At 46.1% G+C, this 26915-nt stretch overlaps 1 protein-coding gene across 1 annotated transcript in view; it reads left to right on the forward strand.

Annotated features, from left to right (window-relative positions):
- Nucleotides 1-26915, forward strand: part of TSNARE1 (t-SNARE domain containing 1) — a 355693-nt gene that overhangs the window by 190740 nt on the left and 138038 nt on the right. The gene's annotated exons all lie outside the window — the stretch shown is intronic.

Genomic DNA, 26915 nt, shown 5'->3' on the forward strand with positions numbered 1-26915 from the left:
ATAATAAAAAAAAGCCTCAAGTGATGGAGCACCCACAACTAAGCCGTTCCACTGATTCCGTCAGGAAATTTCATTCTAAGTCGAATCTCTCCTTGATTAGTTTCCATCTATTGTTTCTTGTCCTGCCTTCTGGTGCTTTGGAGAATAGGTGGACCCCCCATCTTCTTTGTGGCTGCCCTTTAAATACTAGAATACTGCTATCATGTCCCCCCAGTCCTTCTTTTCTCTGGACTAGCCATACTTAAATCCTGCAACCATTCTTCATGTTTCATTCATTCATTCATTCATTCATTCATTCATTCATTCATTCCCTCAAGTCTTTATGCCTTGGTTATCAGAACTAACATTCCTCAAAAGCTAATCTGGAGCTTCCGAAGTACTGACTCCAATTTTCCAAACCAGGAAATGGAGTTCCATCCAATCCTAATTCTCCATGACCTCATGACCTCTGGGGCTTGCCGTAAATGACAACACAGAAAGTGCAGACAAGGAGAACTTGTCAGGTAGCTTTCACGCTTAAGACAGGACTAGAACTCACTGTCTCCAGATGATTGGCCCAAAGCCACTTAGTCATTTTTCATGCGTAAGATAGGACTAGAACTCACTGTCTCCTGGTGATTGCCTCAATGTTGTGTCCTGCCAGCCACCGGCCCCTTCACCAGCCAAATCAGAGAAGGAGGAGGTGGCGTGGGAATCGGAGTCAACATCAAGGTAACCTGAGAGCTCCGTGGGGGAAGAGGGAATGGAGCTGGCAGAGAGAGAGAGAGACAGAGGCAGAGCCTGGGCCATCCATCAGTCTTCAGATGGAGAGTCAACAGCCCCCAGGTCTGGAAGTGGCTGATGAGTAAGAGGAAGAATTAGCTGGGTCCAGTGCCTGACACATTGATGCACAGAATGCAGAGGAGAGGAGAACAATGGAAATCTATGGGCCAGTCCCTGGGAAGGAAGAGCCACCACTGCTAGTGAAACCCCACCCTAGCTCTGGGAATAAAAGGCAGGGGGCAGAGATGAATAAATGTGGCAGACAACTATTCATCTCCGAGCCAGACAGACTTGTAAGCCTGCTTTGAGAGAGAAACTTTTTGCCGGGGCTCCTAATTAAAAGAATCTTCGAGTTAACTTCAGAGGGTTGGTTGTGTTTGGGGAGTTGGGTCAGAACACTCAAGGTCACTCAGCCGGCTTTAATGCCGATGCCATTTTATCATCATTAGCCACCAACTCCCGCCAAGCTCATCTTTAAAGAGCAAATTAGCTAGAAAATCCGTCTTGATCTGGACAGCTTCCTTTTCTACCGAGCTCTTAATCTCTCCATCTTTAAACATCAGGCCCATCTGCTGCCCCGTTTCTCCTAACCCTGTAGAAAACGCAGGGAAAAATTTCGCTTCCGTGGCAGATGTTAAACTAAGAATGCATTCGGTGCTGGAACCGGCCAACGGAATCGTCAAGCTGGATTAGGAAGCACAGTCTTGGGTCTCCCTAATTGGATTAAGCTAATTGCTTCTAGGTGGATCTGGGAATATTCCTAGCGCAGCAGGAAATGTGATGTTATCAACTCTACCAGAAAGGACGTAAGACGTTCGAAGGACTGTCCACGGCCATCGGGTTTTCAGACGGGAGGGGGGAGAGAGAGAGAGAGAGAGAGAGACCCAGAAGCTGAGATGACAATGAGGCATGGTTTAATGTAAACTGCAGCCTTAATTCAGATGATGGGAATTATATGGGGCAATAGATCTCTAATGAAGCTAATTTTACGGTGATGCTTATCTCCCAGGCTTGGAAGTGCATGGAGCGTGTAGAAATGTGGCTGAGAGGTTACAAGTCTTCCTTGATCTTCTGTACACATGGACAGGTAATCATTTTGAGATTACCACTGGAAGTGCTGGGAAAAACTCATCGTTCTGGAATATGCCACTCAGGGGTGGCGTTCATTTACCTTCCCTCCCGGTTTGCAAATGTGAGCACAGCAATGTATTCACATTGCTCGCCAGCGCCTCGTCCGCACATGTGCACCGCCTTCCGTGCATGTGCTTTGCTCACACGTGTGGCTTTGCTCACGTGTGTGGCAAAAAAATGTGGCTAAATAGGATAGGCATACAGCTGGGGAGGGGGAGGGCCTGTCGTGTCCCACTCCTCCGCTGACGGCCGGGTCAGGGAAATCCGAATCAGGCGTGCCTCTGCAGCTCTGCCAAAGTCCTAGCAAAGTTCTCAAGGCAGGCAGGAGACCAGAAAGTGACTTCAGCAAGATATGTTTAGACTTTGCCTGACTCAGAGAATGCCAGAAAGCAGATCCTTTATATAGGCCATGGGGTGTGGCTCCATGACTCAGCACTTATCCAGGCCTGCCCCTCCCTTCCTTCTGTTGCCTCCGTCTATCAAGTCTTCTGACGCGAGGGTCACTCCAGTCTGCAGCTGTTGGCAATTGACCTCCCTCAGGCTCACATGCTGTGGAGGAGGGGGAGGGGTCTAGTTGCTCCGTTTGCCTGGGCATGGAGCCAGGGCTGGGGGTTGGAGATACTTCCTCCTCTTCAGCCTGTCTGGGCATGGAGCCAGGGCTGGGGCCGGGAGGCATACTAGGACATTCCTCCGTGTTCGGAAGCAGATAAGAAGGCCCCGGCTGTGGTGAGATCGGACGAGACACAACAGGGCCCACCCGCGATTTCCACTACCAGTTTGGGCGAACCGGTCTGAAGCGGCTGAATACTACCTCTGATGCCACTCCAATGGAGGGGGTCTTTTCTAAGAGCCCCCAAGTTACCTGTCAATTTTGGAAGGCATTTTTTTTTTTTTGCTTCTTAACTGCCACATATTTTAGTTGGGGAAGTTGGGAGGGGGTTGTTGTTGGAGCGGTAGAAAGTTAGTCATAACAACATTCCGTATTCAGGGACATCCTGCGTCTGATGTAGACTGCCTGAAGATTGTATCCAATTGAGTGTGAAGAGTTGACTGGACAATGTGATGAACTTGTGGGTGTGGGGCAGGGCTGTGAACTGTCAACTGGGTGTGGAAAACCTGGAAGCTTTCAGTTTCGGGTTTTCCCAGCTGTGCCAACATGACATCTCTAATAAATTGGAACTTTGAGGAACCTCAAGCCTCAGAGCTTTATTTTGTTGGGGGTGTTCCTTGGAACCCTGACATTACCAATAGAAAAAACTGAATGGTGGCTGAAGTCTTTTTTCTCCTTTCATCCAGGGAGACTTGGAATACTGCATCCAATTTTGGCCACCACAGTATAAAAACAGGACATTGAGACTCCGGAACGAGTGCAGAGAAGAGCAACCTAAAAGGATTAGGGGACTGGAGGATAAAACTTTCGAATAAAGGTTGCAGGAATTGGGTTTCTCTAGTCTAGTGAAAAGAAGGACTGGGGTGACACGGTAGAAATCTTCCAGTATCTCAGGGGTTGCCACAAAGAAGAGGGGACTCAGCCTGGTTATCCAAAGCACCAGAAGGCAGGAGAAGAAGCAATGGATGGAAATTAATCAAGGAGAGAAGCAACCTAGAATTAAGGAGAAATTTACTAACAGTTAGAACAATCAACCAGAAGAACAGCTTGCCACCAGAAGTTGTGGGGGCTCCAACATTGGAGACTTTTAAGGAGAGACTGGACAGTTACTTGTCTGACCTGGGATAGGGGTCTCCTGCTTGACCAGTGGGTTGGAGTAGAAGACCTCCAATGTCCCTTCCAACTCTGTTATTCTGTTATAAGGGTGATATGGTAGCTGAAGAGGTCAGCTGCTGAATGCCAACGAAGGACACGGCTATTTTCAAGAGACGCAGAAAGATGCTGTATTTGTCCCCTCGTGTGTTCCAAGTTTGACTTCCTTCCAAAGGGCTGCGTAAGGCTATGACAGAGAAATCTAAAGTTATTATTCATTCTGCAGAGAGAGAAAGTGTCTTCTGCATGTGTTCCCAGGAGTTCGATCCTAGGTGGAGGCAGATGTTTCCCTATCTGGGCACGATGAGAATATATCTGCTGAATATAATTCCGCATTGGTGACAGGAAGGGCATCTGGCCAGTAAACGCTCAGCTCCATTCAATTGCCCAGATTCCACCCTGCAAGGATTTATGGGGTCATTAAAAAGAGATGATGATGATATCGATCAATAGATAGATAGATAGATAGATAGATAGATAGATAGATAGATAGATAGATAGATAGATAGATAGATAGATAGATAGATAGATAGATAAAAGAGATGGAAATAGAGATAGATAGATAGATAGATAGATAGATAGATAGATAGATAGATAGATAGATAGATAGATAGATAGAGAGATAGAGAGATAGAGAGATAAAAGATAGATGGAAATAGAGATAGGTAGATAGATAGATAGATAGATAGATAGATAGATAGAGAGAGAGAGAGAGAGAGAGAGAGAGATAAAAGATAGATGGAAATAGAGATAGATAGACAGACAGACAGACAGACAGACAGATGGATGACAGACAGACAGACAGATAGATAGATTTTATGTTTTATCTACAGGAATAAAATGCAAAACAAGGAAAACAGAAAAAATATATATACAACAAAAAAAATGGGTACAAAAAAGAAAAGAAAATGACCCAAACATCAAATAAGTCTATTACTCCACACAGAAAAATAAAATAAAAATCCACCCTTGGCGGGAAAAACAATTCAAATAGAGCTGAAAAAAATCTCCTCCCCTTACATAGCGGGTCTACAGATAATTATAAGCTTTCTCATCCTTACTTAATGCGAAAAATGTATAAACAAATATCCCGCATGTTGTTCAGAAACAAATATTTGTAATCATCAAATTGACCCGACATCTAATCATAATAAAAATTACCGTCTTGTAAACAGCCGCATCAACATTCTGTCAGCCAAATATTTATCTCTTGAATTCCAAACCTTGAAAAAAAGTGAGTCTTAACTATAATCTAGGTATGAGCCACAGTCGCGCAGTGGTTAGAGTGCAGTACTGCAGGCTCTTTCTGCTGACTGCCGGCTGCCTGCAATTTGGCAGTTCGATCCTGACCAGCTCAAGGTCGACTCAGCTTTCCATCCTTTTGAGATCGGTAAAATGAGGACCCAGATTGTTGGGGGCAAGAGGCTGACTCTGTAAACTCTTAAAGAGGGTTGTAAAAGCACTGTGAAGCGGTAGATAAGTCTAAGGGCTCTTGCTAGTCATTACACCAACCCCTTCTGACTTGATTCCAAATTATATGAACTAATTAAAATTCAAACATTTCAGAAGGTGTGGATGTAGCAATAGCGCGCAAATATTTGCAAACCGGTAGGGAAGGTAAGTGAATTTTACCCCTGGTCCTTAGTGCTCTCTGAGCTTGGTGGGTTTTCTTGCAGATGTTTCATGACCCAACTAGGGAACATCATCAGTGCTAGAAGGAAGTGGGGTTTAGAGAGGGAGGGAGAGAGGGGGGGAGGAGGAGGAGGAGGAGGAGGTCCTTGATGCTCTCTGAACAGTTGTATTTTTGCAGGTGCTTCATTAACCAAGTGATGTCATCAGTGATCTTCCTTCCTTCCTCCCTCCCTTCTTTCCTTCCTTCCTTCCTTCCTTCCTTCCTTCCTTCCTTCCTTCCTCCCTCCCTCCCTCCCTCCCTTCCCTTCCCTATCCTATCCTATCCTATCCTTTCCTCCCTCCCTCCCTCCTTCTCTTTCCATCCCATCCCATCCTATCCTTCCTTCCTTCCTCCTCCTCCCTCCCTCCCTCCTCCTCCCTCCTTCCTTCCCTTCCCTGTCCTATCCTATTCTATCCTATCCTATCCTTCCTCCTTCCCTCCCTTCCTATCCCATCCCATCCCATCCCTTCCATTCCTTCCTTCCTTTTTCCCTTTTCTTTCTCCTTTTTCCTCTGTCTTTCTTTCTTCCTTCCATCCTCCTCCCTCCTTCCTATCCTATCCTATCCTATCCTATCTATCCTATCCTTCCTCCTCCTTCTCTTTCCATCCCATCCTTCCTTCCTCCTCCTCTTCCCTCCCTCCCTTCCCTATCCTATCCTATCCTATCCTATCCTATCCTATCCCATCCTATCCTATCCTATCCTATCCTATCCTATCCTATCCTATCCTTCCCTCCTTCCCTCCCTTCCTATCCCATCCCATCCCCTTCCTTCCATTCCTTCCTTCCTTCCTTTTTTCCCTTTTCTTTCTCCCTTTCTTCCCTCTGTCTTTTCTTTCTTCCTTCCATCCCTCCCTCCCTCCCTCCCTTCCCTTCCCTATCCTATCCTATCCTATCCTATCCTATCCTATCCTATCCTATCCTATCCTATCCTTCCTTCCTCCTCCTCTCTTCCATCACATCCCATCCTATCCTTCCTTCCTTCCTTCCTTCCTTCCTCCTCCTCCTCCCTCCCTTCCATCCTATCCTATCCTATCCTATCCTATCCCATCCTATCCATCCCATCCTATCCTATCCTATCCTCATCCTATCCTTCCCTTCCTATCCCATCCCATCCCCTTCCTTCCATTCCTTCCTTCCTTCCTTTTTCCCTTTTCTTTCTCCCTTTTCCTCCTCCTCTCTTTCCTTTCTTTCTCCCTTTCTTCCTTCCTCCTCCTCCCTCCCTTCCCCATCCTATCCTATCCTTCCTTCCTCCCTCCTTCCCTTTCCATCCCATCCCATCCTATCCCCTTCCTTCCTTCCTTCCTTCCTTCCTTCCTTCCTTCCTTCCTTCCTTCCTTCCTTCCTTCCTTCCTTCCTCCTCCCTCCTCCTCCCTCCCTCCCTCCCTTCCCTATCCTATCCTATCCTATCCTATCCTTTCCTTCCTTCCCTCCCTCCTTCTCTTTCCATCCCATCCCCTTCCTTCCTTCCTTCCTTCCTTCCTTCCTTCCTTCCTTCCTTCCTTCCTTCCTTCCTGCCTCCTTCCATTCCTTCCTTCCTTTTTCCTTTCTTTCTCCCTTTCTTCCCTCTGTCTTTTCTTCTTCCTTCCTTCCATCCTCCCTCCTCCCTTCCTTCCTCCTCCTTCCTATCCTATCCTATCCTATCCTATCCTATCCTATCCTATCCTATCCTATCCTTCCTTCCCTCCCTCCTTCTCTTTCCATCCCATCCCATCCCATCCTATCCCCTTCCTTCCTTCCTCCCTCCCTCTTTCCCTCCCTCCCTTCCCTATCCTATCCTATCCTATCCTATCCTATCCTATCCTATCCTATCCTATCCTATCCTATCCTATCCTTCCCTCCTTCCCTCCCTTCCTATCCCATCCCATCCCCTTCCTTCCATTCCTTCCTTCCTTCCTTTTTTCCCTTTTCTTTCTCCTTTCTTCCTCTGTCTTTCTTTCTTTCTTCCTTCCATCCCTCCCTCCCTCCCTTCCCTATCCTATCCTATCCTATCCTTCCTTCCCTCCCTCCTTCCCTTTCCATCCCATCCCATCCTATCCCCTTCCTTCCTTCCTTCCTTCCTTCCTTCCTTCCTTCCTTCCTTCCTTCCTTCCTTCCTTCCTTCCTTCCTTCCTCCCTCCCTCCCTCCTCCTCCTCCTCCCTTCCTATCCTATCCTATCCTATCCTATCCTTCCTCCTCCCTCCTTCCCTTCCCATCCCATCCCCTTCCTTCCTTCCTTCCTTCCTTCCTTCCTTCCTTCCTTCTTTCCTTCCTTCCTTCCTTCCTTCCTTCCCTGCCTCCTTCCATTCCTTCCTTCCTTCCTTTTTTCCCTTTTCTTTTTCCCTTTCTTCCCTCTCTCTTTCCTTTCTTCCTTCCATCCCTCCCTCCCTCCCCTTGGTGCTCTTTGAGCTTGACTATTTGCTTGTACATGTGTCATTACCCAATGAGGTAACATTTATTTATTTATTTATTTATTTGATTTGATTTTTCTACCGCCCTTCTCCCGAAGGACTCAGGGCGGTGTACAGGCATAATAAAACCGACAATACAATATATAAGTTTAAAATACGATTTAAAAAACTTATTTTAAATTAGCCCAATGATTAAAATTTCCCATACTAAAAACCCCGTTTAAAATAAATAAATTCAAACATTAAAATCCCAATTTAAGCCAGCCCCGCGCGGATAAAAAGATGAGTCTTGAGTTCGCGGCGAAATGTCCGAAGGTCGGGTATTTGGCGTAAACCCGGGGGAAGCTCGTTCCAGAGTGTGGGAGCCCCCACAGAGAAGGCCCTTCCCCTGGGGGCCGCCAGCCGACATTGTTTGGCGGACGGCACCCTGAGAAGTCCCTCCCTATGGGAGCATACGGGTCGGTGGGAGGCATATGGTAACAGCAGGCGGTCCCGTAAGTAACCCGGTCCTAAGCCATGGAGCGATTTAAAGGTCATAACCAACACCTTAAAGTGCACCCGGAAGGCCACAGGCAGCCAGTGCAGTCTGCGCAGGAACGGTGTTACATGGGAGCTACGCGTAGCTCCCATGTAACACCGCTCCTGCGCAGACTGCACTGGCTGCCTACGAACATCATCTACGAACTTCCTTCCTTCCTTCCCCACAGTCCTCCTTCCCGTCCCCTGTCCTCTTTCCCCTTTTTCCTCCTCCTCCTCCTCTTCTCTGCAAATCGCATTCCATTCTAGCACTGATGACGTTACCTGGTTGGGTCACAAAACATCTGCAAGAAAACAACCAAGCTCAGCAAGAACCAAGGACCCACAGAAAGCAAATTGTTTTTAAATGGACCTAAGTATGGGACTTGAAAAAAAAAGTAAGAGTACAGTCATGCCTGACTCTAGTGGGCGGTGATTATCTCCATTTCCTAGCCAAGGGAACCAGCGTTGTCCAAAGACACTTTCCATGGTCCTCTGGCTGTCATGACTATACCAAGGTGCACAGAACCCTCTTAACCTTCCCAGCGAAGTGGTACCTATTTATCTACTCGCATCTGCATGCTTTCACAGTACTAGGTTGGCTGGAGCTGGAGTAGGAAAGGGATCTCACCAGTGGTGAAATCCAAATTTGTTTACTACTGGTTCTGTGGGTGTGGCTTGTTGGGTGTGGCAGGGGAAGAATACCCCAAAATCTCCGTTCCCACCCCACTCCAGGCGAAGGATACTGCAAAATCCCCATTCCCTCCCCACTCCTGGGGGAAGGATATTGCAAAATCCACATTTCCTCCCAATCAGCTGGGACTTAGGAGGCAGAGAATAGATGGGGGCGGGACCAGCCAGAGGTGGCATTTTTCCGGTTGTCTGAACTACTCAAAATTTCCGCTACCGGTTCTAAAGAACCTGTCAAAACCTGCTGGATTTCACCCCTAGAGCTCACCCCGTTCCACGGTACTTGGGTCTTGAACTGCCAACCTTCTGGTCAACAAGCCCAGTGCCTCAACCGCTAGGCTGCTGCGCCCCATATTACTTGAAGCAACCGATGTAAAGAACAGCTGCCAGAAGGCAAGAGCAGCTCAAGCAAAAAGGACAACTCGGGAGTAGAGATGATTGGCCCTTCCCAGAAGGCTTAAAAGACCAGCAACGGCATTTGGGCTTTGCTGGAAAACAATGTTGGTTGCTTTGTCTTCTTTCATTTATTTTTGTATAGGTGTCTTCTGAACGTTTGCCAAGCAAGGCCTTTGGCAAGTTCCCTTATTGGACCAAGATTTGCGCTAGGACTGAGGAATTTGTGTTGGGAGGAATTTTATTTATTTATTTTATTTATTAATTAAATTTTTATACCGCCCTTCTCCCGAAGGACTCAGGGCAGTGTACAGCCAAAATAAAACACAATATATATACAATTAAAATCAAAATTTAAAATAAAGCATATTACAAAACGGCCAATGTTTAAAAATTTAAATTTAAAATTTAAAAAATTTAAAACCCCACAACAATAAAACCCAGTTTAAAATGTTAAAAAACCATTATGCCAGTCCAGCTTGAATAAATAAGTATGTTTTTAGCTCACGGCGAAAGGTCCGAAGATCAGGCACTTGGCGTAGGCCAGGGGGAAGTTCATTCCAGAGCGTCGATGCTCCAACAGAGAAGGTCTTACTCCTGGGGGCCGCCACCCGACATTGTTTGGCGGACGGCACCCTGAGGAGACCCTCTCTGTGAGAGCGTACCGGTCGGTGGGAGGCATAAGGTAACAGCAGGCAGTCTCGTAAGTACCCGGGTCCTAAGCCATGGAGCGCTTTAAAGGTGGTAACCAAAATCTTGAAGCGCACCTGAAAGACCACAGGAAGCCAGTGCAGACTACGGAGCAGTGATGTTACATGGGAGCCACGAGCGGCTCCCGTTACTACTCGCGCAGCCGCATTCTGGACTAACTGTAGCCTCTGGGTGCACCTCAAGGGCAGCCCCATGTAGAGAGCATTGCAATAATCCAACCGAGACGTAACCAGAGCATGAGTGACCGTGCATAAGGCATCCTGGTCAAGGAAGGGACGCAACTGGCGGACCAAGCAAACTTGGTAAAAGGCCCTCCTGGAGGCGGCCGCCAGATGTTCATCAAAGGACAACCGTCCATCCAAGAGGACGCCCAAGTTGCGAACCACCTCCTTTGGGGCCACTAACTCGCCCCCAACAGTCAGCTGCGGGTGCAGCTGACTGTACCGGAGTGCCGGCATCCACAGCCACTCCGTCTTGGAGGGATTGAGCCTGAGTCTGTTTCTCCCCATCCAGACCTGGATTCCAAGCACCAGGACAGCACTTCGATAGCTTCATTGGGGTGGTCTGGGGTGGAAAAGTACAGCTGAGTATTGTCAGCGTACAGATGATAACTCACCCCGAAACCACTGATGACCTCGCCCAGTGGCTTCATATAGATGTTGAACAGGGTAGGCGAGAGAATCAACCCCTGAGGCACCCCACAAGTGAGGCGCCTCGCGGACGACCTCTGCCCCCCTGTCAACACCGTCTGCGACTGGTCAGAGAGATAGGAGGAGAACCACCGATAAACGGTGCCTCCCACTCCCAATCCCTCCAACCGGCGCAGCAGGATACCATGGTCGATGGTATCAAAAGCCGCTGAGAGATATAATAGGACCAAGGCAGAGGAGCAACCCCTATCCCTGGCCCTCCAGAGGTCATCCACCAACACGACCAAAGCTGTCTCCGTGCTACAGCTGGACTGAAACGGGTCTAGATAGACAGCGTCATCCAGGTGCCGAGGAAGCTGCCATGCAACCACACTCAACAACCTTCGCCACAAAGCGAAGGTTGGAGACTGGCCGGTAATTCCCCAAAATAGCTGGGTCCAGGGAAGGCTTCTTAAGGAGGGGTCTCACCACCGCCTCTTTCAAGGCAGCGGGGAAAACCCCTTCCAACAAAGAAGCATTTATAATCCCCTGGAGCCAGCCTCGTGTCACTTCCTGAGCAGCCAGCACTAACCAGGAAGGGCACGGATCCAGTAAACATGTAGTTGCATGTAACCTCCCCAGCAACCTGTCCACGTCCTCGGGAGCCACAGAATCAAACTCATCCCAAATAACCTCAACAAGACGCGTCTCCGTCATCTCGGTTGGATCATCGCAATTTGCTTTAATTTAGTTGAACTACGCTGGGAATGAAGTCATTCTCAGCTGTTCGAATAAAGTTTGTTTGTTTTTTCACGGACTGAGTTTCCTACTACCTGCTTGGGTTTGGGTCACAACAGCATGTGCCAGAAACCAGAAGATCATCTTCCTGGCGTGTGCATGTGTGCTGGGCGGCTGCTCTTCCGGTCTCTGACATGCGTGCACATACTCCCTTTTCGGTATTCGGTGCCAAAACGGTTCGCCAACATCTGCCTTATCCTGTTCTGTTTTCACAGTGTAATATTCTGGACCTAATTTTTCACCCGAACCGTAACTAGTTAAATGAAGCAGAGGCTGCTCCTGGCAGCCTCTTTCCACCCTCTTGCTTTCCTGCTTTCAAAGCCAACCCTTGTGGCAAAAAAAAAAACACCAGGTAAAATGATGCAGGTGGCTCAGACTTCTGTTCAGTAATCCCTCTGTTTCCCTCACCCACACCAAACTCTGGATTTTAGGCTATTTCATATAGACAGATTACACGAAGAGCTCAAGGAAAAATGGGAGAAACATTCCGAGCACGTAAACTCTTTCATGGTGTACCTGAGGCTAAGAAGATAACCAAGTCTTGGAACGTGCTGGAATTTCTAGCATGTATACGCTACTGAAACAGCGATGTCTACGCTGGCTTGGGCATGTCGTGAGAATGGCCGATGGTCAGATTCCGAAAGATCTCCTGTATGGAGAATTAGTGCAGGGAAAGAGGGAGACCACAGCTGCGATATAAGGATATCTGCAAGAGGGACCTAAAGGCTCTGGGAATGGACATTAACAACTGGGAAACTTTGACCTCTGATTGTTCAGCTTGGAGGCTAAAGACGTAGCATAGCCTTCTCCAGTCCGAAGAGACATTTGTTTGGTAGGCTGAGGCAAAGAGGCAGTCCCGGAACCAGCGAAATCTGGGGGCTGGGCAGGGGACAGAATGTATCTGCCCTCAGTACGGAAGGCATTACCACTTTCGAATTGGACTTTTTAGCCACACTAGATGCTGTTTCTGGAGCACAAGACCATAGTCTTTTGAGACTGAAGGATGCCAATAGGAATAGGATAGTACGGGAAGTTCTCAAGGAAAAATGGGAGAAATATTCCAAGCACGTAAACTCTTTCATGGTGTACCTGAGGCTAAGAAGATAACCAAGGGAGAAGCAAACCCTTCCCTTTGCAAGAAGAGAGTTTTAGGAATTAGTGGGAACTGGCTGCTGGTTTCTTGTGAACCTGTCACTTCCTGCGGGTCTTTCACATTTGTGTTTCCTATTAAAAATAGTACGATGCTGAAATTGTTTGGACTTGCAATGAAAAGTCTTTTATGCAGAGGAGAAGTGAAGAACAGGAGACCATCTGAGGGTGCTGGGTTCTCCCAATTCCCAGAGATAATTCTATGGTTCATATAATATTGCTCCATCTTCTGATGTTTAGAGTCTGAAGATACTTCAGAAATGGATTCAGAAACCATCTCCGCTCGTTCTCGAGATGTATCTTCACCTTCACCCACTGTAAAACTTCAAAGAAAACTACAAGAGGTTCTTCTCTATTGACCTGTTGTAGTCCACCAGTAGCCTGCGGAGTCGAACAGTGTGGAGGCTGGGGAGGACCATGGGTCAGTCCTGGAGTCAGGGGAAGGCTCAGATGAGGGCTCTGCGTTGAAGGCAGAGATGGGGCCAGGGCCATCTGGGAGGGATGCACAGACTTGGGAGACTCCAGAGGCGGACAGCAGAGAGGCAGAGGAACAGGAGGAGCCTGTTCCTAGTGCACGCATGAGAAGAGCTGCCAGAAGGCAAGAGCAGCTACAGCAAAAAGGACGACTTGGGAGTAAGGCCAGGAGATGATTGGCCCCTCCCATAAGGTTTAAAAGAGCAGCAACGGCTCTTGGGTTCTTTGTAGGAAAACAATGTTGTTACAATTGTTTCTTGTCTCCTGATTCTGAACTTCATGGGGTTCTTGCCAAGAAAAGCCTTTGGCAGGGTGCCAAAGAAGACAAAGGTTTGCGATAAGGCTGAAGGACTTTTTCTGAAGGACTTTGTTTTGGACTTAATTTGGACTAAGCTGAGAATAAAGTAATTCTCAGCTGTTCTAATAAAATATGTTTGTTTAGGACTGATTGTGTCTGGTAATAACTACTTGGGCCTAGGTCACAATAGATATGAAGGGAAAGTCTTCAAAGAAAAAAAACAAGAAAGTCCAGTTGCCTCTTGAAAAAAACCACCTTCGTGGTTAATTGTCCTCACTGTTAGGAAGTTACTCCATAGTTCCAGGTTGCTTCTCTACTTTCCATCCATTGTTTCCTGTTATCATTTTGAGTTGGCTAAGGTTCTTTTTCTAGCTGTAACCATCACAGTAAGTAAGGTATTTTGTTATGATGTCTATTTTTTTTAATTGATTCTTTGTATATTCTGCACATACCATGGATATAAAACCTTCAATTCGCCAATGATCATTCTTTTAAAAGTTGGATTCTTGTGCGAAATGCTGTTTATGAAACACCTTCAAGAAAATATCTCTCGCAATTATCTTCTAACACACTCCATCACCTCCAAATGCTTTAAATAAAGAACATTGTTGTTGTTGTTTTATTATGAACCTGTGGCTCCCGAGCCTGAAATAATTCAGGACAAATTAAATACAATCTCTGTTCCTTTGACTCCCAGGAAGCTATTCATAGCAGGCAAGGTATTGTGGGCTGCAACCTTGCTTTCCGTTGCTGGTAATATCACACCCAGTTGATATCTGCTTCGCTATTCTAGTCTCGTCCTTCTCATTAAGGAGTGGCTGAGACAGCCAAAAATAGATATAACTTGCAAGAATAATCTGTCACTGGAATTCACCAGTGATCTAAGTCTCGTGAGCGTCGATTCCTGGAAGAGTTTTAATGCATGTTGCCCTCGCTGACATCCGTGAATACCTACAATGTTCACCTGCAAATGAGATGCTATTTTCAAAGCTTAAAAATCAAAAGCGAATAAAGGAACTAAGGACGGATGAACTAGATGGGATCATGCCATTGTGTAGAAGGTTAGCAACCACCCCTCTCCTTAGAAGAATGAAATATTTTGAGAACTATTAAAAAGGCTGAATATTGTATTTCCCTGGATGAAAAATAGAAAAACATACTCTTGGAAAGCAGCCCCTACCTTCCTTAATTACCATGCAGCGGATGTCAGCACTTAAGAAATAAATAAATTTCTATTCATAAGCATAATATTCATAATATTGTATTCTATTTTAATATTCTGTTATATATTATTAATATATAATATTCATATTATAATATTCATATTCATAGGGTGGCTCTGTAGCTAAGATGCTGAGCTTGTCGATCGAAAGTTTAGCAGTTCGAATCCCTAGCACCGCGTAACGGGGTGAGCTCCCATTACTTGTCCCAGCTTCTGCCAACCTAGCAGTTCGAAAGCAGGTAAAAAATGCAAATAGAAAAATAGTCACCACGTTTGTTGGGAAGGGAACAGCGTTCCGTGTGCCTTTGGAGTTGAGTCATGCCGGCCACATGACCACGGAGACGTCTACAGACAGCACTGGCTCTTCGGCTTTGAAACGGAGATGAGCACTGCCCCCTAGAGTCGGGAATGATTAGCACATATGTGCAAGGGGAACCTTTACCTTTATTCATAAGCAAACATCCTCACCCAAGATCCAACAATGGTAGGATTAGCCCTCAGCCACAATAGGAATTGCCTTCGGAAGTTGTGGGAGCTTCATCACTGGAAGTTTTCAAGAAGAGACTGGACTGTCATTTGTCAGAAATGTAGAGCAGCGGTTCTCAAGCTGTGGGTCGGGACCCTGTTGGGGATCGAATGATGATTTGCCAGGAGTCGCCTAAGTCCATCGGAAATATGGGAAGTATACTTGCGAGTCGAAGAATTGCGCTCCAATGGTTGACTCCACAAGCCAGCTGCAGGCTCTTCAAATCGCTAGCCGAATTCGGCTTCAGGCGCGATGAATTAAAAAAGAGAGAAATCTTTGCTCTGATGTCTCCCTCTCAAGCCAGCTGCAATCACTCCCAATTGCTAGCCTAATCTGGCTTCAGGCGCCATAAACTTAATAGAGGAGGAGTCTCCGCTTTAATGCCTCCGTCCTCGAGGCAATCGCAAGCAGTTCAGATCGCTAGCCAATACGGCTTCAGGCGCGATAAATTAAACGAAAATAATTTTACGGTTGGGGTCACCACATCATGGGGAATTGTATTAAAGGGGTCGCAGCACTATAAAGGTTGAGAACTACTGGTGTAGAGTCTCCTGCTTGGGCAGCGGATTGGACTACATAACCTACAAGGTCCCTTCCACCTCTGTTAATCTGTATCTGTAAAGTTGCCAAGGTTGGAGACCCCTGTTCTAAAATATCAGGGAAGTATGGTTGCCTTGGCTAAGGTCAGATATTGGCAACGTAACAATTTCTTGTTCTAGGAACCATTCTCCAAAAAAAAAAAAAAAAGACAGGCGAATGAATGAAAACACAGCCCTTGGTAAATATTGGCAAATTCCCTGGGAGATTTCTATTTTCTCTTTCTCGAGAACAATCTGTCACATTAAGCATTTGAGCTACCAATGATGACATCCAAAGATTCTTCAAGAAGGTCTGCTGCTTTCACCCCAACAGACTGTTGTTGTTCCTTCGAAACTTTTACAACTCATCAACAAGTCAGGAAGATATTTGGAGTCATGGAGAAGGCAGGCAGCCCGTTCCAACTCTTCTGGTTAGCCAAGAGAAAAAAAAATTGTGAGATTTTTTGAGATGAGGATATTATCGGAGAGGTTGATCAAGGGCCCAGCTCTGTTTCCTTACAAACTGAGGTTGTATTGTGAGCCAGGCCCAAGTGGTTATTACCAGACACAATCAGTCCTAAACAAACATATTGTATTAGAACAGCTGAGAATTACTTCATTCTCAGCTTAGTCCAAATTAAGTCCAAAACAAAGTCCTTCAGAAAAAGTCCTTCAGGTTTAGTACAAACCTTTGTCTTCTTTGGCACCCTGCCAAAGGCTTTTCTTGGCAAAGCCTCATGAAGTTCAGAAAAAAAAGACACTGACTAGAACCAAATGTAGCAACGTTGCTTTCCTACAAAGGGCCCAAGAGCCGTTGCTACTCTTTTAAGCCTTATGAGAGGGGCTTAATCATCTTTTGGCTTTACTCCCGAGTCGTCCTTTTTGCTTTAGCTGCTCTTGCCTTCTGGCAGCTTTTCGCATGCGTGCACTAGGAACAGGCTCCTCCTGTTCCTCTGCCTCTCTGCTGTCCACCTCTGGAGGATCCGGAGTCTGTGCATCGCTCCCAGATGCCCCTAGCCCCATTTCTGCCTCCGATGCAGAGCCTTCGTCTGGGCCTTCCCCTGACTCCAGGACTGATCCATGGTCCTCCCCAGCCTTCTTACTGTCTGACTGCACTGCCAGCTCTGCAGGCTGCTGATGGACCACAACAATATCCAAGAAGCTTCTTCAGCTCTGACTAGATGATGGGAGGGAATGGAAGTCTGCAAGGAGTATAAATCCTTCCCTACAGTCCCTCACCTCCATCCAGTTAAAGAACCTTCTTTCATAAGAAGCAAAACGTCTTCAAAGAAAACCCAAGAAAGTCCAGTTGCCTCCTGAAAAAGCACTTTTGGGACAACCATGACCTGGATGATGGAGAATCTCCATAGATGCTTAGCTATGCTCAACACCCTTTGAATAGGTCCTTGCATTTCCCACCATCCGGTCAGAGCTGAAGAAAATGTCTTCAAAGAAAAACCAAAAAATTCCAGTTGCCTCTTGAAAAAGCACCTTTGGGACAACCAGGACCTGCCGTCACTGGAGGTTTTAAAGAAGAAATTGGACAGTCTGAAATGGTACAGGGTCTCCTGCTTGAGCAAGGAGTTAGACTAGAACAGGCGTCCCAAACCTTTCGGATTTCAGGGACCACTAAATTCATAATTTAAAATCTCGTGGACCACTAATACGATCTGCTTAATGACCGACTGGGGTGTGGCTAGGTGGGCATGACCAACTTGATGTCACTCACTTCGAGGGGTGCCTCGCCGGCCTCTACTCGCCCCTCCCCTCCTACCCACCCCTCCCGTCCATGCCCAGGCTCCTTAGGGCTCCAACAGGAAGCAGTTGTAGGAGCTAAGCAGCCACCATGAGAAAGAGTTGGCAAAAGAGCTCAGTTCAAATTGGATCTGACTGAGAAGGTGGCTCAGCAGAAGTACCTCACTGAGGACTAGGAGCATAGGCTTTCCAAACAGAGGGAAGACCTGCAGGAGTGCAAGGCCAGGTAGCGGTGCCTGGAGGCTCAGTGGGCTGAGATGGTCAGCCAGTTCCCGGCCATGATGCAGTCCCACTGGAACAAGGCCCTCCGACTCTTCACCACCAACAGTGCTTCTCTCCAGCCTTTGCCCAAAGCCCCACACCAGGAGGCTGAAGCAGACCCCAAGTTGGAATTTCTGCCCCCCTCCGACCCACACACAAAGACCCCAAAGGGGAAGACTCTCTGCAGCAACACAAGCATTCATTGCATGTATCCGGTCCAGGGGCCGTAGTTTGAAGACCCCTGATTTAGTGCAATATAAAAAATGCAAATAATTTTTCTGAGGACCACCAAAATTTTCTCATGGACCATCCATGGTCCACAGACCACCGGTTGGTGACCACTGGACTAGATGACCTACAAGGTCCCTTCCAACTCTGTTATTCTGGTAATTAACCTGTGGAACAGCTTGCCTTCATAAATTGTGGGTGTTTCATCACTGGGATGAAGGTGACAAAGGGACGCGGTGGCTTAGTGGGTAAGACGCTGAGCTTGTTGATCGAAAGGTCAGCAGTTCAGCAGTTTGAATCCCTAGGGCCGCGTAATGGGGTGAGCTCCCATTACTTGTCCCAGCTTCTGCCAACCTAGCAGTTCGAAAGCACGTAAAAATGCAAGTAGAAAAATAGGGACCACCTTTGGTGGGAAGGTAACAGCGTTTTGTGCGCCTTTGGCGTTGAGTCATGCCGGCCACGTGACCACGGAGACGTCTTCGGACAGCGCTGGCTCTTCGGCTTTGAAACGGAGATGAGTACCGCCCCCTAGAGTCGGCAACGACTAGCATGTATGTGCGAGGGGAACCTTTACCTTTATCTTTACATCACTGGAGGTTTTTAAGAAGAAACTGGACAGCCACTTGTCTGGAATGATGTAGGGTCTCCCGCTTCACGGGGTGGGGTTGGACTAGAAGACCTCCAAGGTCCCTTCCAGTCCTCGTCTGTATTTATGTCTTTCATTTTTGCTGCTCTTTGCATATTTGGGTGAGGAAATTAGTGATACCAGCTCAATAAAGGAAAACAAAACAAAACACTGGGTTGTTATATTTAAGTTTGTCCATCGATTTTAGTGGGAAATCTGCCGAGAAATCCAATTTATGTTGACCCAGGAAAAAAAGCCCACCGGGACTTAATTACTAGCAATGATGAAACAAATTTAACGGTCTTGCCCCAAAATAGAGTTCATGATGGCTTGGAGTAAAATATTGACGAAATAAAAAGGCAATAACTAAAGTTGAACGCTCAAAGCTAAAATTCTAAGCTTGTATGATACTGTTTTTTTTTTTTAAAAAAATACTGCCACTGACTACCTATTAATTTTGTTCTCCAGTTTCACTGACTCTTAATGGACTTTGTAGGTTTTAAATGGTTTGGGAGGTAAAGAAGAGAAGACAAGAAAACCTCCAGTCCAGCTTTTTAGGCATAAAACTGAAAGCATTTTATTTTATTTTATTCACATCCTTTTATTAAGATAATGTTGCCTGTTATTCCTGAAAAGAGTTTTCGTATAGAGCATAGAACAGTGGAGTTGGAAGAGACCTTGGAGGTCTTCTAGTCCAACCCACTACTCAGGCAGGAAACCCTATACCACTTCAGACAAATGGTTGTCCAACATCTTCCTAAAAATCTCCAGTGTTGGAGCATTTACAACTTCTAGAGGCAAGGCGTTCCACAGGCTAATTGTTCTCACAGTCAGGAAATTTCTCCTTAGTTCTAGGTTGCTACTCTCCTTGATTAGTTTCTACCCATTGCTTCTTATTCTACCCTTAGGTGCTTTGGAGAATAGCTTGACTCCCTCTTCTTTGTGGCAGCTCCTTAAATACTGGAACACTGCTATCATGTCACCCCTGGTCCTTCTTTTCATCAGACTAGACATACCCAATTCATGTATCCATTCTTCATGTTTTCGCCTGCAATCCAGGAAATTTCTCCTTAATTCCAGGTAGCTTCTCCCATTGTTTCTTGTCTGGCCTTCAGATGCTTTGGAGAAAAGATTGACCCCCTCTTCTTTGGGGCAGCCCCTCAAATACTGGAAGATGGCTATCATGTCATCCCTAGTCCTTCTCTTCTCTAGACTTCTTGTTGTTAGTTGTGAAGTCATGTCTAACCCATTGCAACCCTATAGACAACGTTCCTCCAGGCCTTCCTGTCCTCTACCATCCTCTGGAGTCCATTGAAGCTCACGCCGACTGCTTCAGTGACTCCATCCAGCCACCTTGTTTTCTGCCGTCCCCTTCTTCTTTTGCCCTCAATCTTTCCCAGCATGAGGCTCTTCTCCAGGGAGTCCTTCCTTCTCATTAGGTGACCAAAGTATTTGAGTTTCCTCTTCAGGATCTGGCCTTCTAAAAAGCATTCAGGGTTGATCTCCTCTAGGACTGACTGGTTTGTTCACCTTGCAGTCCAAGGGACTCGCAGGAGTCTTCTCCAGCACCAGAGTTCAAAGGCCTCCATTCTTTGGCGCTCATCCTTTCTTATGGTCCAACTTTCATAGCCATTCATTGCAACTGGAAAAACCAGAGCCTTGACTGTACGCACTTTTGTTGGCAGGCTGATGTCTCTGCTTTTTAGTATGCTGTCTCAATTTGCCATAGCTTTCCTCCCCAGGAGCAAGCATCTTTTAATTTCTGTAGACGAGACACATCCAATTCCTGCAACCGTTCTTTGTATGTTTTTGTCTCCAGACCTTTAGAATAGAATAGAATAGAATAGAATAGAATAGAATAGAATAGAATAGAATAGAATAGAATAGAATTTTTTATTGGCCAAGTGTGATTGGACACACAAGGAATTTGTCTTGGTGCATATGCTCTCAGTGTACATAAAAGAAAAGATACGTTCATCAAGGTACAACATTTACAACGCAATCATCTTAGTTGATCTGCTTTGCACTTTTTCCAAAGTCTCGACATCCTTTTTATAATATGGTGACCCAAACCGGATGCAGTATTCCAGGTGTGGCCTTCCAAAGGATTTATAAAGCGGTACTAGAACTTCATGTGATCTCGGTTCTCTATTAACGCAGATGATTTCCTGGCTCCAAAACTAAAATGTTCATTTGCAGCCAGATTACTTTAATCGATCTGTATTTCCATGTAGGCAAAAGCCGTGATTTGTATTTTAACCAATACGTCAGTGATTTTTTGCAGTGTTTCAATAAATCATGCAGTGTTGTAGAAATGTACAGAAATGTTCAGCAAAATTTATCAGCTATTCCTGACACCCTGTGAGGTTTCTGGCAAGCTTCAAAGATCGGGATGTTTATTGTTGTTGTTGGGTTGTGTACCTTGGCTGCCGATTTGTGTTTATGTAGGGTTATTTTTTTTTTTACTTGTTATTATTTGTAAAGTATTTTCAGCTGCCCAGAGTCAAGTGTTTAAAATCAGTGGTCAAATGAAAGGAAACAATAAATCCTGAAGTTGTGGAAGATAGAGATGTTTGTGATAGCAGCCAGAAAGGGAGATAAAACAGAAAGAGAGATAAATAAGTAATTTATCTCTCTACTTAGTTTGAAATTTTCCTTTTCCTTTCACACTCTCTTCACAAACATGTGGAAAATGTGAACACCTTGATAGGATTTCCTTCCTTCCTTCCTTCCTTCCTTCATCCCTTCCTTCCTTTTTCTCTGTTTCTTCTTCCTTCCTTCCTTGTTTGTTCCTTCCTTCTTTCTCTTTTTTGTTTTCCTTCCTTCCTTCCTTTTTCTCTCTTTGTTTCTTCCTCCTTCCTTCCTTCTTTATTCTTCCTTCCTTCTTTCTCTTTTATGTTTTCCTTCCTTCTTTCCTTCCATCCATCCTCCATTTTTTCTTTCCCTGTGCATTCCTTCTTGTTCCTTCCTTCTTTCCTTCCTTCTCCTTTTCTTTCTCCTTTCTTCCTTCTTTATTCTTCCTTCCTTCTTTCTCTTTTATATTTTCCTTCCTTCTTTCCTTCCATCCATCCTCCATTTTTTTTTTCCCTGTGCCTTCCTTCTTTTTCCTTCCTTCTTTCCTTCTCCTTTTCTTTCTCCTTCCTTCCTTCCTTCCTTTTTCTTCTTCCTTCCTTCCTTCCTTCTTTATTCTTCCTTCCTTTTCTCTCTTTGTTTCTTCCTTCCTTCTTTCCTTCCATCCATCCTCCATTTTTCTTTCCTGTGCATTCCTTCTTGTTCCTTCCTTCTTTCCTTCCTTCTCCTTTTCTTTCTCCTTCCTTCCTTCCTTCCTTTTTTTCTTTCTTTCTCCTTCCTTCCTTCTTTATTCTTCCTTCCTTCTTTCTCTTTTATGTTTTCCTTCCTTCTTTCCTTCCATCCATCCTCCATTTTTTCTTTCCCTGTGCATTCCTTCTTGTTCCTTCCTTCTTTCCTTCCTTCTCCTTTTCTTTCTCCTTCCTTCCTTCCTTCCTTCCTTCCTTCCTTCCTTCCTTCCTTCCTTCCTTCCTTCCTTCCTTCTTTCCTTCTTTCTATTTTTCTTTTTCCTCCCTCCCTCCCTCCCTCCCTCCCTCCCTCTTTCTTTCTATCTCTCCTTCTTACAAGCTGCTAAGGCTTATTTGAATTTCGGTGGGGAAGGAAGGAAGGAAGGAAGGAAAAAGAAAGTTACAGAAACGTAGAAAAATGAAATGCTCTGTTCAAGAGAAGAGGAGCATCTGAGTGCCGGTGAATAGCACAGGCTGGTAATGCCTGTTATTAAGAACACAAAGCCTGTTATTAAGAACACAAAGCCTGCAATTACTGCAGGTTTGAGCCCGGCCCAAGGTTGACTCAGCCTTCCATCCTTTATAAGGTAGGTAAAATGAGGACCCAGATTGTTGGGGGGGCAATAAGTTGACTTTGTAAAAATATACAAATAGAATGAGACTATTGCCTTACACACTGTAAGCCGCCCTGAGTCTTCGGAGAAGGGCGGGGTATAAATGTAAACAAAACAAACAAAAAAGTGGGTGGGGAAGAATGTCCAAAAGTCCAAACTGCTGCCTCAGATTATCTTCCACCTTGATTTTTCTGACCCCTTTGGTAGATGCCTCTTCAGGAGGACCTGAATCACAAGATACAAAACATGTATTCTTATCCCTTACAAGGTGACCTTGGTCAGCCTTAGTTTACATCTGTAGAGTGTCACCTCATGAAATCCGTACAGGCGTGATGTAAACTTTGTTCAAAGCTCTATCAAAATGGGTGTGTATATCCGACTAGTCCAGGGGTCTCCAACCTTAGTAACTTTAAGGTTTGTGGACTTCAACTCCCAGAGTTCCTCAGCCAGCAAAGCTGGCTGAGGAACTCTGGGAGTTGAAGTCCACAAGCCTTAAAGTTACTAAAGTTGGAGACCCCTGGACTAGGCCCTGCAGTTTTCTTGGTAACGTTTTCAGAAGAGGGTTCTTAGGATTGGAAAGGAAGGGCCTAGCCCAAGTCACCCGTCTAGTTTCCGTGCCTGAGAACAGGATTAGAACTCGGGGCCTCCCTACTTTGGATTCCGTCCCGTTAACCCCTGCGTCAAACCGCCTCTCACCGTAACCGATCAATTTCACTCACGTTTCCCCAGAATACCAGGCAGCTCCCTTCCCTCTGCAACTGGCTTATAACCATGTATTAAAATATTGCTTTTAATAATTTCCTCGCCTGTGCCCCCTTTCAATAAACGGGGGGCGGGGGGAAACACACAAAATCAGCTGACCTGTTTATGAAATGCATAAACCATGGCTTGCTGCTGCTTCCCGTCGTGAAGGGGAGCGTATTTCAGCCCGTGAAAGGTGTTCCATAATGAAGCATACGGAGACCCATCCATCTCCCCCGCCTGGTAGCTCTTCCTACCATGAGGAACGGGAGAGGGGGGTAGTTACGACTCATTCCTGTCACATATTTTCATGTTGCCGGTGAGTGTAACTTCAGAGCTGCACCAAGGCTCTCTGCATTTTGTTTTATTGTGGCTTTTTGCTACCATCTCCAGCACCAACAGCTCCTCTTTCTTCTCTGCTTCTTCTTTCCCCCTTCCTCCCCCCTCCCCCTCCTCCTCTTCCTCCTCCATCTTCTCGTCTTCTCTCCTCCTCCTTCTCTTCTTTTTCTCCTTCTTCTCTTCCTCCTCCTTCTCTCCTTCTCTCCTCCTCCTCCTTCTCGTCTTCTCTCCTCCTCCTCCTCTTCTTCTTCTCCTTCTCCTCTTCCTCCTCCTTCTCTCCTCCCCCTCCTTCTCTTCACCCACACCTCCTCCTTCTCGCCTCTCTCCTCCTCCTCCTCTTCTCCTCTTCCTCCTCCTTCTCTCCTCTTCTCCTCCTCCTCCTCCTTCTCGTCTTCTCTCCTCCTCCTCCTCTTCTTCTTCTCCTTCTTCTCTTCCTCCTCCTTCTCTCCTTCTCTCCTCCTCTCCTCCTCCTCCTTCTCGTCTTCTCTCCTCCTCCTCCTCCTCTTCTTCTTCTCCTTCTCCTCTTTCTCCTCCTCCTCTCCTCCACCTCCTCCTCATCCACTTTCTCTTTCTCTTCCACCTTCTTCACCTCCACCTCCCTTTCTCTCCCTCCTCCTTTTCTTCACAAAGTTGATGCCATGTGGGTTCCTTGGTGCTCTCTGAACCCGGTTGCTTTCTTGCAAATGTTTCATTACCCAACTAGGGAGCATAGTTAGTGCTAGAAGGGAATGGGGTTTGGAGAGAAGAGGAGGATGTGGACAAGAAGAGGAGGAGGAAGAGGAGGACTGCGTGGTCCTTTGGTGCTTTCTGAGCTTGGTTATTTTCTTGCACTTGTTTCATTAGATATCAACGGACACATAGATATAAACAACATCTACCTACCATTCAAAAGAGACAATCAAAAAGCCAAAAGAGAATGATAAAGACTAAAACACCTCCTTACCAGCAACCTACACCCAGATAAGGAGAGATTAACACTACACCAACAATCAAGCTGTAAACAATACTTCAATCAAGGAAATACAAAATCAAATGATTGAACAGTAGCTTAATCAAGGAACCACCTAGAACACTTCCACCAACACTGACAGGAGAAGCTACTTGTATATAAAACCAAAAGACTCCTACTCTCTTCTACTACTGATGATTCCTAGTTGAGTAATGAAACATCTGCAAGAAAACCACTCAGGGAGCACCAAGGACCCCACAGTCATTGTCCTCCTCCCAGTCTTCCTGCTCCTCCTTTTCCTGGTCTCCTCCTCTCCACTCTCTTCTACTACTGATGATACCTAGTTGGGTAATGAAACATCTGCAAGAAAACCACCAAGCTCAGAGAGCGCCAAGGACCCCACAGTCATTGTCCTCCTCCTCTCCACTCTCTTCTACTATTGTTGATACCTAGTTGGGTAATGAAACATCTGCAAGGAAACCACCAAGTTCAGAGAGCGCCAAGGACCCCACAGTCATTGTCCTCCTCCTCTCCACTCTCTTCTACTACTGATGATACCTAGTTGGGTAATGAAACATCTGCAAGAAAACCACCAAGCTCAGAGAGCGCCAAGGACCCCACAGTCATTGTCCTCCTCCTCTCCACTCTCTTCTACTACTGATGATACCTAGTTGGGTAATGAAACATCTGCAAGAAAACCACCAAGCTCAGAGAGCGCCAAGGACCCCACAGTCTTCCTCCTCCTCCTCTCCACTCTCTTCTACTACTGATGATACCTAGTTGGGTAATGAAACATCTGCAAGAAAACCACCAAGCTCAGAGAGCGCCAAGGACCCCACAGTCATTGTCCTCCTCCTCTCCACTCTCTTCTACTATTGATGATACCTAGTTGGGTAATGAAACATCTGCAAGGAAACCACCAAGCTCAGAGAGCGCCAAGAACCCCACAGTCATTGTCCTCCTCCTCTCCACTCTCTTCTACTATTGATGATACCCAGTTGGGTAATGAAACATCTGCAAGGAAACCACCAATCTCAGAGAGCGCCAAGGACCCCACAGTCATTGTCCTCCTCCTCTCCACTCTCTTCTACTATTGATGATACCCAGTTGGGTAATGAAACATCTGCAAGAAAACCACCAAGCTCAGAGAGCACCAAGGACCCCAAAGTCATTGTCCTTTCTCCCTCTCTTCCTCTTCCTCCTTGGTCTCCTCCTCTCCAGTCTCCTCTGGCACTGATGATGTTCCCTAGTTGGGTAATGAAACATCTGCAAGGAAACCACCAAGCTCAGAGAGCACTAAGGACCCCTCCTTCCTGCTTTCAGAGTTGAACCAAAAGGAACATGAATCACTAGCGGGAGAAAGAACTATCTTGCCCTATTTTGATGTAGTTTCTCATTACTCCACTGTCTAGTAGCTTTATTCCCTAATCCATAATATCCCCTATCCCCAGTTTGGTATATATTGAATCTTGTGGATAATTGGAAGATTAGATCCTCTCTTTCAGTCTGAGCAATGTGGTTGCTATCACATTTTCGGTGAAGCAATAATTGAATGATAATTTATTATTCATGACAGTTTTAAGTGGCAATAATTACTCTGGTTTCCCAGACGTCCCATAAAACAAAAATGAATTTCTATGAAATATTTTCCCCCACAGTTATATTACCTCCGCGGCCTTCCACTGAACAAAGAACTGGCGCGGAATTATTAAAATATGCAAGATTTCTTTTCCTTTCCTTTTCCAGATCATTTAAGCTTTCCAGGTGTTTGAGGAAAGAGAACGGCGTTTGGGTTGAAGATATCATGCCATGCAATCCTATGTAGCATGATATTTTTGACTGTGAGGGCCTTGGTGCTCTCTGAGCTTGGTGGTTTTCTTGCAGATGTTTCATTACCAATCTAAGTGACATTATCAGTGCTAGAAGAAAGTGGGGTTTGCTCTCTGTGTAAATACAAGTGGCTTGCCCTGCCTGCCATCAACAGACACACAGAGAGAAACAATATCTACATACTGTTGTGTCTGTGCTCCCCGAGCCGGGTTTCCTGCCAGAAAGTTACTTGAAAAATGAGGGGGAAGGGCCATCAGGGCTTATCTCGGGAGCACCGGCTTCCCTGGCTCAGCTCCAGGAGCCAGAGGCAGGCCAGGTGGAGGAGATAATGAGGCCTCCGTCCCCTGACTCTTTCCCCCCCAGGCCATGCGTCCAGACCCAGCTGATGGCAATCAGGCTTGGTTGGACCCTAGGTTTCATAGGCAGGAGAGGCGGGAACAACAGAAGCAGGGGTGGGGCAGGCCTAGGAAGTGCTGAGTCATGGAGCCACACCCCACACCCCACAGGATATAAGTAGAAGGCAAATCAACTGCTTAACTAAGAGCTGAAGTACTGTTTGTTCCTGGGTGACTCATCG

The sequence above is a fragment of the Ahaetulla prasina genome, chromosome 3 (assembly GCF_028640845.1).
Source record: "Ahaetulla prasina isolate Xishuangbanna chromosome 3, ASM2864084v1, whole genome shotgun sequence".
NCBI lineage: Eukaryota > Metazoa > Chordata > Lepidosauria > Squamata > Colubridae > Ahaetulla > Ahaetulla prasina.